This window comes from Lactuca sativa, chromosome 5 (assembly GCF_002870075.4).
Source record: "Lactuca sativa cultivar Salinas chromosome 5, Lsat_Salinas_v11, whole genome shotgun sequence".
In the NCBI taxonomy this organism is placed as follows: domain Eukaryota; kingdom Viridiplantae; phylum Streptophyta; class Magnoliopsida; order Asterales; family Asteraceae; genus Lactuca; species Lactuca sativa.
The window spans coordinates 69225507-69239867 of record NC_056627.2 but is presented as its reverse complement, the minus strand read 5'-3'; positions in this window follow the sequence as shown (position 1 = coordinate 69239867).

The following is a 14361-nucleotide window of genomic DNA, read 5'->3' as shown; positions in this document are numbered from 1 at the left end:
CATCTTCACATTCATAAATGAAACTATGTTTGTCTTTTGATGGCAGAGAAAGGAAAAAAAATCTTTTTTAGTTTTTACCTGTAACGTCCGCATTTCCAGGCTAGGCATTATTGTTGATGTAATAGCCTAGGTTAACCTTTGTAACTCTTTTTGAAGTAATGAAGATGAATTATTTGAGTATTATGTGAATTATGTGTTTATTTAATTGTTTATAAAGATATAATTAAATTAAGGATAAAATAAGCGTCAAAAGTTAAGTGTGAGATAAACCCGATATTTTTACATAAAGTTGTAGTGGTCGAAAAAAGGATTCCGGAGATATAAAGAACGCCGAAATCTGAGTTATAACAAAGAAGTTATGATATGTCGAAGTTTCGCGACAGAACCGGCACGACACCGAATGACGTAAAACATGAAATTAAGATAGAGAGATATCTAGCCTTAGTGATCTAAACGAAAGTTGCAGAGTTCGTTAAACCGAGAGCGTGCATAAAAAGAACGCCCAAATCTGACTTCGTATGAGGAAGTTATTATTTTTCCGAAATTTCGACTTAGTAGTATGCAACCCGAATCCTCGATTTGAGATCGAGTGATTTTTAGCCGAAACAATCTAAACGAGAATCGAAGATCCCATCGATAGTAGTGAAACGATAAAAAGATAGGCGAAAACGGACGTCAGATGAAGAAGTTATGAATTTATAACAGAGTTTTCTTGTCCCGGCCTACTAAAAATAATATAAAAGTAATATATTTATAATATATTAAAAATAATGTCAAAATTAGCCAACGGAGTCTAAATGAGAGTTGTAGAGCATATTCTCACCTACGCGTCGATATAAAGAATGTCGAAAACGGAGATCGTATGCGAAAATTATGAATTTCTGAAGTTCGGGGCGCGAAACCCCAAAACTGACAGCCACCACGACGTGGTAAAAGTGCCACGACGTTGCAGGAGCTCTGGAGTCTGTCAGACCCATTTGCAATGATGCATGTAGTGATGACCCAGCCACCAGGACGTGGAAAAGACAAATTTTGCCCTATAAATAGATTTGAAGGGCCAACCGAGTTTGGTTGCTCAAATTCTCTCGTCTCACTCATATTACCTCGATTTGTGTGCAAAGAAGTACCCCTCGAAGCCCCGATATCATCCCGAGACCCGAAGCAAGTCCCGAAGCTCGAAGATCCCACAAAGAAAAGAGTTTCCGAGCCGAAACTCTACCCGCAAGAAGCCCGGTGAGTGAAGTGAACCCAGTTTCACCGAAGAATACTACTTCTACAAGTCGTAGTGTTGTCCGGTCATCTTCTGATCAAGTGAGTGTGTAGTCACTTTCTTCTAACATATAATTAAGAAGTATTTTATACGAAATACGTGTCATGTGTATATTTTGTTGTTATATGTGTGAATGTATATTCACTTTCTTCTATCTCATAGATATGATTTATTCTCTATGAAATACGTGTTATGTGTATGTGCCTCATCTGTTGTTTGGAATATGTATTGAATGAGAATGCTATACAGGTTTTAAACTATGCATAAAAATATATATTTTTATCTACTAATATGTTGGGTAGAACATGGGTAGATAGTTGATGTGTGATAAACAGATGAGAGTCGTCGATGTTGTTTTTGATTCAGTCATCTAGTGGAGTTTAGATGACGACCACAGACTTTCTAGACAGTCCTGTGGAACGCTAGCAGGCTCGCCACCTGTAGGTGTTAATGAACTTGGGTGTCCATTCGTTGTACTCCATCCTTCCTCATGGTTGCCTTATTTGACATATATTGCTGGGAAACCCCCGAATGCATGGGTTGTCGCCCCGATGAAATATTCTAAGACCAGGTCCCTTGTGTTAGTTGTTTTAGGGACGTAAAATGAGAATAACGGGAATGGGTAATTGGGTTATTGTTGGTTGGTGGAATTAAATATAATTATTTATTGTGGGTTGAAAACCCTATATGCTCACTAGGCTCCCAAACCTGACCCACTCGGTTTCTTTGTATTACAGGTAGTGGCGCCAGAGCATAAGTTGGATCACTTGTCAAGTTATTTTTGGATTATAGACATGTCTTTATACTTAACTGTTGTAAGGTCTGTATTGAAATGTTTATGCGTTTGGTTTGTTTATCGGAACATGACATCCCGAGTATTGTAATATAATGAAAAATACATTTCTTTAAGAAATGCTTTGGTAAATCTTATTTTTATCATATTTTGTTTTGGAAACAAATTCCGCAACTCTTTTAATCAAAGGATTACTTTGAAATTATTTTAAAAGCATAAATTAAACCGGTCTTTTCTGGCCGTGATTTTGGGGTTGTCATAGTTGGTATCAGAGTATTAGTTTAAGCGAACTAAGAATTTGTAGGATTTCTAGACTTAAACTTAGAATGCTAAGTGAAATTGTGAGATGTGTGTCTGTTATATTTTAGACACGAGCACTAGTTTATTTTCGAAAAATTGCCTAAAATGCTTTTATGTGCTAAATGTTATATGTTTTCCATATGTGATATTATTTGTTCGGATCTATGGTCTGTTGCCGACCGGATCTGGAAACCTTATGTGTGTAGGATTCTTAGCGTACGTCTACGATATTAGAACTAGCATGTAAATGTTTCGGAGTGATAAGGATGATTTGAATATCTATCGTGAATGAGGATCTAATTTCACCTTATTCGGTGTATATATCAAAAATGGTGAGAACGAGGAGTGGAGATGGGAATGCTGATGAAAACAGGAATCAACCACCAGTGATTGAACAAATAGCTGTTGTAGCTGCAGCACCAGAGCCACTAACAATGGCTGGTGTACAAATGATGATTCAAACAATGTTGGATCGTCAAATGGAGGATACTAGGCGGTTGCTTCAACAGAATCGTGAAGAACTGTCAATTCAAGTGGAAGAGCCCGAATTAGATGAAGGTCACTCGGAAGGTGGAAACTTCAGTGGATCTGTTGGTCAAGCCAACCCACCGATAGTTAGGCAAAACAATCAGGATGGAAGGAATGATGGAATGGGATGCAAGTACAAGGAGTTTCTGACTTGCAAACCATCGACCTTCACTGGAAAGGAGGATCCGATCGGATTCATGGATTGGATCTTGGAGATGGAATTGGCCTTTATGACTTGTGGCTGTAGAGGCAAGTTGCAGACCACGTTCACAGTGCGTCAATTCAGGGGTGGAGCTGTTCATTGGTGGAACACTCTTGGGAAGACCCTAAGCCCAAATGAACCACTGCAATTGACATGGGCAGAGTTCTTGGTGCAGTTCAAGCGCAAGTTCTGCTCGGCTCAAAATCTGTTGGAGTTGGAAAACAAGTTTCTGACATTGACAAAGGGCAGCATGTCAGTTGACGAATATACTAATAACTTCACAGACAAGATGGAGTTTGCTTTGCGCATCGTCCCAGACGAACTGACTAAAGTTGACCGGTACGCAAAGGGACTCCCGTGGGAGTATGCAGGGCCAGTGCGTCAGGCACCTACTCTAGAGGCAGCTATTTGGGCTGCCAAGTCTGTTGAGGACATGATCAAGGGAAGAACCGCCAGCAAGGTTGAAGTTGGCGAGAAGAGAAAGTTTGAAGGAACTTCAGGTTCCAATAAGAAAAGCAAATTTTCGAAGTCTGATTCGAAAAAGTTTGGAGGAAAAGGAGACGAAGCGAAATGGTGTGAGAAGTGCAAGAAAAACCACTTTGGGAAATGTAGTGAGGATGTAACCTGCTACAAGTGTGGAAAAATTAGGCATTTTGCCAATGAGTGTCCACCCAACAAAAGGATGTGCTTTGGTTGTAACGAGGAAGGGAACATTTTGAAAGACTATCTGAAGAAGAAGGAGGCAGCTAAGCCCAACATTCCACCAAAACCGAAGGCGAGATCCTTTCAGGTGACACTTGAGGCTGCGAAAGATGAAGCTGATGTCGCTTCAGCTACCTTTCTCGTAAACGAATTACCTGCTTAAATTTTTCGTGATTCTGGAGCCAACTACTCCTTTATTTCGCATGAGTTTGGTAGAAAACTAGCTTTGCCTGTTGATAGACTAGATAATGCTTTATTAGTCGAAGTTGCTAGTGGCAAGTTTGTACCTGTTAGCCATCATATGAAAAACATCTTAATCGACCTTAATAGGAATAATTTTCACGAGGAATTATTGCCTATCGAACTTAATGGTTTCGACGTCGTTCTGGGAATGGATTGGCTTAGCGCCAATGACGCCGAGATATTGTGCAGAAAGAAGATAGTAAAAGTAAACCCGTCGGGGAAAAAGTCATTTATGGTGTACTGGGATAAACGCCAAGTAAATTCTGGAATCATTTCTTTAATGAAATCCAGAAAGTGTTTGACCAAGGGATGTACATCATATTTAGGATTCGTGATTGATGCTAAGAAGGAAAAGAAGGTGATACAGAATATTCCAGTGGTGTGTGATTATCCAAAAGTATTTCCCGAAGATCTTCCTGGATTACCACCTGATAGACAAGTGGAGTTTAGAATAGACTTGTTACCAGGAACCACGCCAATAGCAAAAGCACCGTATCGATTAGCACCAATGGAGATGAAGGAGCTGATGATGCAACTTCAGGAGTTATTGGACAAAGGTTTCATTAGACCTAGTTCATCGCCCTGGGGAGCTCCGGTGTTATTCGTAAAGAAGAAAGACGGGAGCATGAGAATGTGCATTGATTACAGAGAGCTGAATAAAGCAACGATAAAGAATAGATATCCGTTGCCAAGGATCGACGATCTTTTTGATCAATTTCAAGGTTCGAGCTATTTCTCGAAGATCGATCAAAGGTCAGGATATCATCAGCTGAAAGTAAGAGAGCAGGATATCGAGAAGACTGCATTCAGAACACGATATGGACACTACGAGTTTTTGGTTATGTCATTTGGACTAACCAATGCTCCAACATCGTTCATGGATTTAATGAATCGGGTTTGTAATCCATTCCTTGATAAATCTGTGATAGTGTTCATAGATGACATTCTAGTTTACTCGAAAAGCCAAGAGGAGCATGACAGACACTTGCGAGAAGTGTTAGAAGTTTTGAAGAAGGAGAGGCTGTATGCAAAGTTCTCCAAATGTGATTTTTGGATTCGAAAAGTCCAATTCTTGGGTCACGTGGTCAACCAGGAAGGGATAATGGTTGATCCAGCAAAGATTGAAGTTGTGATGAAGTGGGAACAACCAAAAAGTCCCACGGATATCCGAAGCTTTTTAGGATTAGACGGATATTAGCGAAGGTTTATCCAAGGCTTTTCTTCGATTGCTACTTCATTAACAACTTTGACCCACAAAGGAGCTACTTATGCTTGGAGTGATAAGCATAAAGAAGCATTCGAGAAACCAAAGAAGAAACTATGCGAGGCACCGATTCTTTCTCTACCCGATGGAGTTGAAGACTTTGCTGTTTATAGCGATGCGTCTGGTGTTGGGTTGGGTTGTGTTTTGACCCAAAGAGAAAAGGTGATAGCATATTCGTCTCGACAACTGAAGGAGCATGAAAAGAACTACCCCACTCATGATTTGGAGTTGGCATCCGTAGTTTTCGCTTTGAAAATATGGTGGCATTACCTCTATGGCACGAAGTGCAAACTTTTCACCGATCATAAGAGTCTCCAATATCTCTTTAATTAGAAAGAGTTAAATATGAGGCAACGACGCTGGCTAGAGTTGCTTAAGGACTACGACTGTGAGATACTTTACCACCCCGATAAGGCTAATGTTGTAGCTGATGCTCTCAGTCGGACAGTCAATTTTGAAAGAAAGAGGCCAAGAGCGTTGAGAATTGAAGTTGTCTCAACCATTGTGGAAAGTATAAAGAAAGCTCAAGAGGAAGCTTCTGAGAAGAATGACCGAAAGGGAGAACGTTTGGGCAAACATTGGTGTTTGATACAAACAGTCATGGACTAAAGGTATTCCAAGATCGAATTTAGGTGCCTAAGTCAGGAGGATTAAGAGATCTTCTGATGGAAGAAGCTCACAAAACCATGTACTCATTTCATCATGGCAGTACTAAAATGTATAGGGACCTGAAACCCTACTACTGGTGGCCAACGATGAAGCTTGATGTTGAAAAGTATGTGGCCGAGTGTGTGACTTGTGCGAGAGTCAAAACACAACATCAGAAACCATATAGGAGTTTAGAACCTTTACCTGTGCCTATGGGTAAGTGGGAAGACATTACTATGGATTTTGTCACTAAACTGCCCAGAACGAAAAGTAGTCACGACATGATTTGGCTGGTCGTTGATCGGTTCACTAAGAGTGCGCATTTCATAGCAGCCAATGAGAAGTAGTCTATGGAAAAGCTTGCGAATTCATACGTGAAGGAGATTGTGAGGCTTCACAGTGTTCCATTAACAATTGTATCGGATCCTGACAGCCGTTTCACCTCAAGGTTTTGGAAAAGTCTACAAGAGGAAATGGGTACCAAGTTGTGTTTAAGTACAGCTTACCATCCATAGATTGATGGTCAGAGTGAAAGAACAATACAAACACTTGAAGATATGTTGAGAGCATGTACCCTAGAATTCCAAGGTAAATGGGATGAACATTTACCTTTGGTAGAATTTTCCTACAATAATAATTTCCACTCGAGCATAAAGATGGCACCTTATCAAGATTTGTACGGACAAAAGTGTCGTACGCTATCTTGTTGGCTTGAGGCCGGAGAAAAGCAGTTTATGGGACCCGAGATGGTCCATCAGACTACTGAGAAGTTGAAAGTGATCAGGGAAAGAATGTTAGCAACTCAAGATCGTCAAAAGAGCTATGCTGACAAGAAGCGAAGACCGATGACTTTTGAAGTTGGGGATTCAGTTTTACTTAAAGTCTCACCGTGGAAGGGACTTATAAGATTTGGTAAAAGGGGAATGTTGAGTCCAAGGTTTATTAGACCGTTTAAAGTTCTTCAGAGAATTGGGAACCAAGCTTACTAGCTCGAATTACCAGAAGAACTAAATGGTATTCATAACACTTTCCATGTGTGTTATTTGAGGAAGTTCACAGAGGAAGTTCCCGACATAATTCCAATTTCTGAACTAAGATTGGATGAGAACAAGAGGTTGATTGAATAACCAGAGGCAATTATTGACCAAAAGACTAAGAAGCTTCGACGCAAGATGGTCGAATTAGTGCTTGTCCGTTGGAAACATTCAAATGGGCCAAATCTCACTTGGGAGACGGAGAGTGACATGTTGAGTCGCTATCAGCATTTGTTTGTTGATGTGTGATTCCGGGGACGGAATCATCCTAAGGTGGAGAGAATTATAACGCCCACGTTTCAAGGCTAGGCATCATTGTTGATGTAATAGCCTAGGTTAACCTTTGTAACTCTTTTTGAAGTAATGAAGATGAATTATTTGAGTATTATGTGAATTATGTGCTTATTTAATTGTTTATAAAGATATAATTAAATTAAGGATAAAATAAGCGTCAAAAGTTAAGTGTGAGATAAACCCGATATTTTTACATAAAGTTGTAGTGGTTGAAACAAGGATTCCGGAGATATAAAGAACGCCGAAATCCGAGTTATAACGAAGAAGTTATGATCTGTCGAAGTTTCGCGACAGAACCGACACGACGCCGAATGACGTAAAACATGAAATTAAGATAGAGAGATATATAGCCTTAGTGATCTAAACGAAAGTAGTAGAGTTCATTAAACCGAGAGCGTGCATAAAAAGAACGCCCAAATCTGACTTCGTATGAGGAAGTTATGATTTTTCCGAAGTTTCGACTTAGCAGTATGCAACCCGAATCCTCGATTTGAGATCGAGTGATTTTTAGCCGAAACAATCTAAACGAGAATCGAAGATCCCATCGATAGTAGTGAAACGATAAAAAGATAGGCGAAAACGGACGTCAGATGAAGAAGTTATGAATTTATAACAGAGTTTTCCTGTCCGGGCCTACTAAAAATAATATAAAAGTAATATATTTATAATATATTAAAAATAATGTCAAAATTAGACAACGGAGTCTAAATGAGAGTTGTAGAGCATGTTCTCACCTACGCGTCGATATAAAGAATGTCGAAAACGGAGATCGTATGCGAAAATTATGAATTTCTGAAGTTCGGGGCGCGAAACCCCAAAACTGACAGCCACCACGACGTGGTAAAAGTGCCACGACGTTGTAGGAGCTCTGGAGTCTGTCAGACCCATTTGCAATGATGCATGTAGTGATGACCCAGCCACCACGACGTGGTAAAACGTTCCACGACGTGGAAAAGACAAATTTTGCCCTATAAATAGATTTGAAGGGCCAACCGAGTTTGGTTGCTCAAATTCTCTCGTCTCACTCATATTACCTCGATTTGTGTGCAAAGAAGTACCCCTCGAAGCCCCGGTATCATCCCGAGACCCGAAGCAAGTCCCGAAGCTCGAATATCCCACGAAGAAAAGTGTTTCCGAGCCGAAACTCTGCCCGCAAGAAGCCCGGTGAGTGAAGTGAACCCAGTTTCACCGAAGAATAATACTTCTACAAGTCGTAGTGCTGTCCGATCATCTTCTGATCAAGTGAGTGTGTAGTCACATTCTTCTAACGCATAATTAAGAAGTATTTTATACGAAATACGTGTTATGTGTATATTTTGTTGTTATATGTGTGAATGTATATTCACTTTCTGCTATGTCATAGATATGATTTATTCTCTATGAAATACGTGTTATGTGTATGTGCCTCATCTGTTGTTTGAAATATGTATTGAATGAGAATGCTATACAGGTTTTAAACTATGCATAAAAATATATATTTTTATCTACTAATATGTTGGGTAGAACATGGGTAGATAGTTGATGTGTGATAAACAGATGAGAGTCGTCGATGTTGTTTTTGGTTCAGTCATCTAGCGGAGTTTAGATGACGACCACAGACTTTCTAGACAGTCTTGTGGAACGCTAGCAGGCTCGCCACCTGTAGGTGTTAATGAACTTGGGTGTCCATTCGTTGTACTCCATCCTTCCTCATGGTTGCCTTATTTGACATATATTGCTGGGAAACCCCCGAATGCATGGGTTGTCGCCCTGATGAAATATTCTAAGACCAGGTCCCTTGTGTTAGTTGTTTTAGGGACGTAAAATGAGAATAACGGGAATGGGTAATTGGGTTATTGTTGGTTGGTGGAATTAAATATAATTATTTATTGTGGGTTGAAAACCCTATATGCTCACTAGGCTCCCAAACCTGACCCACTCGGTTTCTTTGTATTACAGGTAGTGGCGCCAGAGCATAAGTTGGATCACTTGTCAAGTTATTTTTGGATTATAGACATGTCTTTATACTTAACTGTTGTAAGGTCTGTATTGAAATGTTTATGCGTTTGGTTTGTTTATCGGAACATGACATCCCGAGTATTGTAATATAATGAAAAATACATTTCTTTAAGAAATGCTTTGGTAAATCTTATTTTTATCATATTTTGTTTTGGGAACAAATTCCGCAACTCTTTTAATCAAAGGATTACTTTGAAATTATTTTAAAAGCATAAATTAAACCGGTCTTTTCTGGCCGTGATTTTGGGGTTGTCACATTACCATAAACCTTATAATGAATAAAGATTTATTCATGTATGATGATTACTAAAATCATGTATGATGATAACTATAATCATGTATTAACACTGATGAATAAATTGAATAGAGGTGAAAATCATAAATAATTAACACTGATGAAATAAAATCTATTAGTTTTTATCTCCATTTCATAATCATTAGTGAATTTTAACATATTCATAACTAAATAGGATTGAAAAAAAATATAAAGTCTACCTTTTTAATATCTTGATTTGGATCCTTTTCATTTGAATCTTTAACACTAACAAGATTCAGAAGCTTGTAACGATTAAGGAGCATGGAGTTAAATCTAATGAGCTATTATAACCTCTTGGTTCAATCAAATTGGGACGATGAACTTTCCCTGAAATTAATGAGCGACGTAATTAAAATTTACAAAACAAAAATCATGATCAATTTATAAGAGATAAACTAATCACACTTATTCAAACATAGTCATTGAAGCATTTGGTCGAATAGGTGTTGTGCCAAGAATAGTGCACATGTATTCCTTTGATTCACCTGCCTCTTCTTCTTCTTCTTCAATGATTCAATGATTCAATTCTCTCCCTAAAATCGACAGCATGCATCAAATAAAAAGTTTCAAGATATCCTTCAAGAAGCTTTCATTAATACGCTCAACATTCAAGGAAAACTTTACATCGGAATCCCTCCAGGCATGAATTCAACCCATTTCCCTAATTCTCTCTAAACGCAAGTTCATATCATTTCTTATAATGATGGGAATTAATCAGGTGTGGAATCGCAACTTGCGATACTAACCCTAGATACAAACGATCTGAATAGAATTGCAGAAATCGATAACCCTACCTTGATCGCAAGTGGGCCTTTCAAACCCTGATTGGTCGCTTGCAGCAGCAGCCGCACAAAGAGGCTGCAGGAATCAAGGTGATTGACAATTTTGAACAAGCGATTCCCTGGAATCGATTCAACACCTCGAGCATCTTGATCTTCTCCATTCATCGAGAACTTCACAGTAGCACATCTAAGAAAAATCGGGAACAATCCTTTCTGATTAAAATCGATTTGCAAGTCTGGAATCTCAAGATGAAGGTTGTGATGATGGTTTTGGAAGTGTATGGTGGTGATAGCTCAATTAGGGTTTAAAGGTTTGAAATTTGTATTTAGAGAATGAGAGGAAGAAGGATACGTGAGTGAGAGATAGAGAGAGAGGGGGATAGAGAGATTCCAACAACGTGACAAAAATAGGTGAACATGTAATGACCATATTACCCTTTAGACTTTTAGAAAGTTACAATCTCATCTCATGACTTTTAGAAAGTTATAATTTCATCTCATGACTTTTATAAATTATATTAGCCTTAGATCGTAATATTTGAAGAGCTCAGATCTGTTCTCGCGTTCTCAACCTTTTTGGTGTTTTTATTTGATCCTACTCCTATATATATATATATATATATATATATATATATATAGAGAGAGAGAGAGAGAGAGAGAGAGAGAAAGAGAAAGAGAGAGAGATGCAAGGTAGTAAGGAGCTAAGCTCCTTAATTATGCGATGGAAACCACACACAAGACATGATGTTGACATAACAAAGTCATGCTACATCAATGTTTTAAAAACTATTTTTTAGTTGAACTGATATGTTTATCGGTTTTTGGTTCAACCAGTTCGACCAATTTCTATAATTTTAATCTTTTTCCTATTTTCTTACACACACAGATACCCACAAGTTTAAACATTAAAAATACATTTCAATACAAGTTGTAGGTCAATCTAAATACATTAAAAAAACATATAACCATAAGTTTTACATCAATTTACATACATCAAAAAGAAAATAAAGTATAATATAAAAACAAAATATAATATTAGATGAATACAAACACATTAAAATTTTTTATAACATTATTAAATGTTTTATTCAAAAATCTAAATAGATTTGAAAAAACATCAAAATTTGTTATACAAAATGATTCATTTCCATGTGTCTTTTATTTAATTAAGCGGTTCAATTGATTTCTATTTATTTATTTATTTATTTTTATAAAAGTCAACCAATTCATTCCGGTTTAAAAAAATATATAAAAGTATAAAACTGATGCAAGTTAAACAGCTTCGTTATCTTATCTAGTTTCCATTCCAACCAATTAAAGCACCAGAAACCATATCGTCTAATGGTATTATACTAGATTATGACCCCGCGTAAAACGCGGGGAAACATATAAAAATGTACATTTAAATGTATAAAAAAGTTGGCACTATAAAAAAATAAAGTAACATAAACAGACTTAGCATTACTGCTAACATTTAAATGTTTGGAAAAAAATAAAGAAACACTTGAATATCTATAATAGTTGAAGGACCTCTTTGTAAACATAACTTTTTGTTTTATTAGTTGGACAACCTTCCTCATAATATAAGAGTACCTTCAATTCATTTTCACTTGTGACGCGAGAAACAAAAAATATATAACTAAAAATGAGTGAAGACAAGCTTATGCAAGTATAATCCAACATTTGATAATTATTGTCATTGACTTTTGTTAGTGGCCATAACAAAATAAACTACTATAGGGAATTGCCTCCACTGAAAATAGAATGAGATTCTTTCATTAGACGGAGTTAAATGCATGCAAGGTATATAAGTAGTCTCCATAAAGAATCTATCATATATGATTCAGGCTTCAATGACGTTTCTTCCAAGCCTAATAATCTATAATCTAGTACAATTGCATAGTCCTTTGGTTTGGTCGATATTACAAAGTAATATGACTGGAACACCTATTTTTAGTGTAAGTTTATGGTTGAAAATTCTAGATGCCTTAAAATCATTCAACACAACTGAAGAGTAAATTGATTCCTCAAAAAAACCTGGTAACTCTGTATCACGTAAAGAATTTGAACTCATATGTTTTCCCTTCATCTTTCATCAATCCTAAAATGTAGTCATTGGTAGCATCAAATTCTTCATTTGTAGGGATCAAAATAGCTTTATCTTGAAAATATGATTGATCATCAAGATGATTTTCAAAGGATAGATAAACTATGGATACAATTGAATGAATATGGTCACCTATAGAGCGAACAACAACGTCTTCTGAAAATTCAATTTCAGCTTCACCATCATTAGGGCCGCCAATATTACCATCACCAATTTTAACAATCCACACATCAAATGCTTTTGTCTCATCCAAATCTTAGTTATACAACCAAAATAAATCTTATGTTTACGGTTAAACGTAAAACTGTACATCACGCCGTAATTTGGACGAATATGATGCATGCACAGTATCTGAACAATTGCCTCTTTGTATTGCTACAAGAATTTGTCTAAAGCCATCTCCATATAAAATGGTCTTGCCTCCAAACGATTCTTAAAGATAAATACCTACAGAGCAATGATATCCTCTTTGTTGACCATATTTGATGTATAAACTTCATTGTCGTTGAAGTGTTCGTCAGAGTTCACTAATACTTTTGTATTGGCACGTGATATCCCTCTAGACAATGCCACATAAAGTTGGTCATGCGTGAAACCGATTCTGGGAGATAAATACCTACATTTGGAATTGTTTCTCCGTAAGCTTTATTGATTGCCATCGCGAAACATAATTTGATTAGAAATTGTTTTCTTATCAGCTTGAATGGTAACATGTCATCTTCATGCGAACATAGAGGAAACCTTGGACCAAATCTCTAGATAGTTTATTTTGACTATTAGTGATGTAACAATACCAAATAGTTTCTTTTGATGATAAGTTTAAGACGACTATTTAGGGGCTTAAGGTTTACAGGGAGGGTGTGTTGCAATAAATATTAGCAAATTGGTTAAAAAAATGAAACTTATTTATGAATGCAAATTTCCATATGTTCTTAGCAGGAACATGCTATACTTTAAAGAACATGTAATATATTGTTCTTGTATCATCTCTTATTCATATATAAGTATACATTAATCCTAAAAAAAATAGTTATTTTGTCAAAATATCTGTTTAAAAACTAAAATAATATGTGAAATTTATTTTAAAACGGGTAAAAGTACACAAATGGTCCATATTTGAAATGTTTTTCTTACATAAATGGTCTATTACGCTAAAGAAAATGAAAATATACTTTCCATTAATAAAATGTTTTAAAAAAAATCCTATTAATTAGCTCTAATGTAGAAAAAAAAATATTTTTTTTCTAGATTAGCCAAAAAGAATACAAAAAAATCATTTTTTGAAACTACGATACTATTAATGAACTTTTTTGCAAAGTTTAATGGTATTAATGATTTTTTTTCCAGAAAACAATCGTTTAAATGAGCTTCAATATATACAAAAAATATAACTTTCCATATCAACTAAAAATAATCCAAAAAAATCATTTTTTAAGAGTATGATGCTATATATGAACTTTTTTTTTCAAAGTTTAATATTAAAAGCAATTTTTTTTCCAAAAAAAGGTCCTAATATAAGGTTAAAAGAACATATTGTAAAATATTTATTGATCTACATGAGCAAGAATTAAATGTTTCCATGAATACCCGATAAGGTATATAAATCATGCCTCATTCTGTAATGAATTCCAACGCCCCACAATGTGGAATCCCCTCAGTCGCAGCATTCCATAACTCAAACCACATCCGATAATCAATATGAAGAGAAGCTGCAATAAAAAATAAAAATTGTCACCATCTTATACAAATATTAGAGATTATTTGGGTATTAGATAGTGTAATAACTTGCAATTAAATATAATTTCCAAATAAAACTTAGTATGAGAAACTAACCAATGTGATCAAGGGTCAAAGAAGGCATTATAATTAAAACATAAACA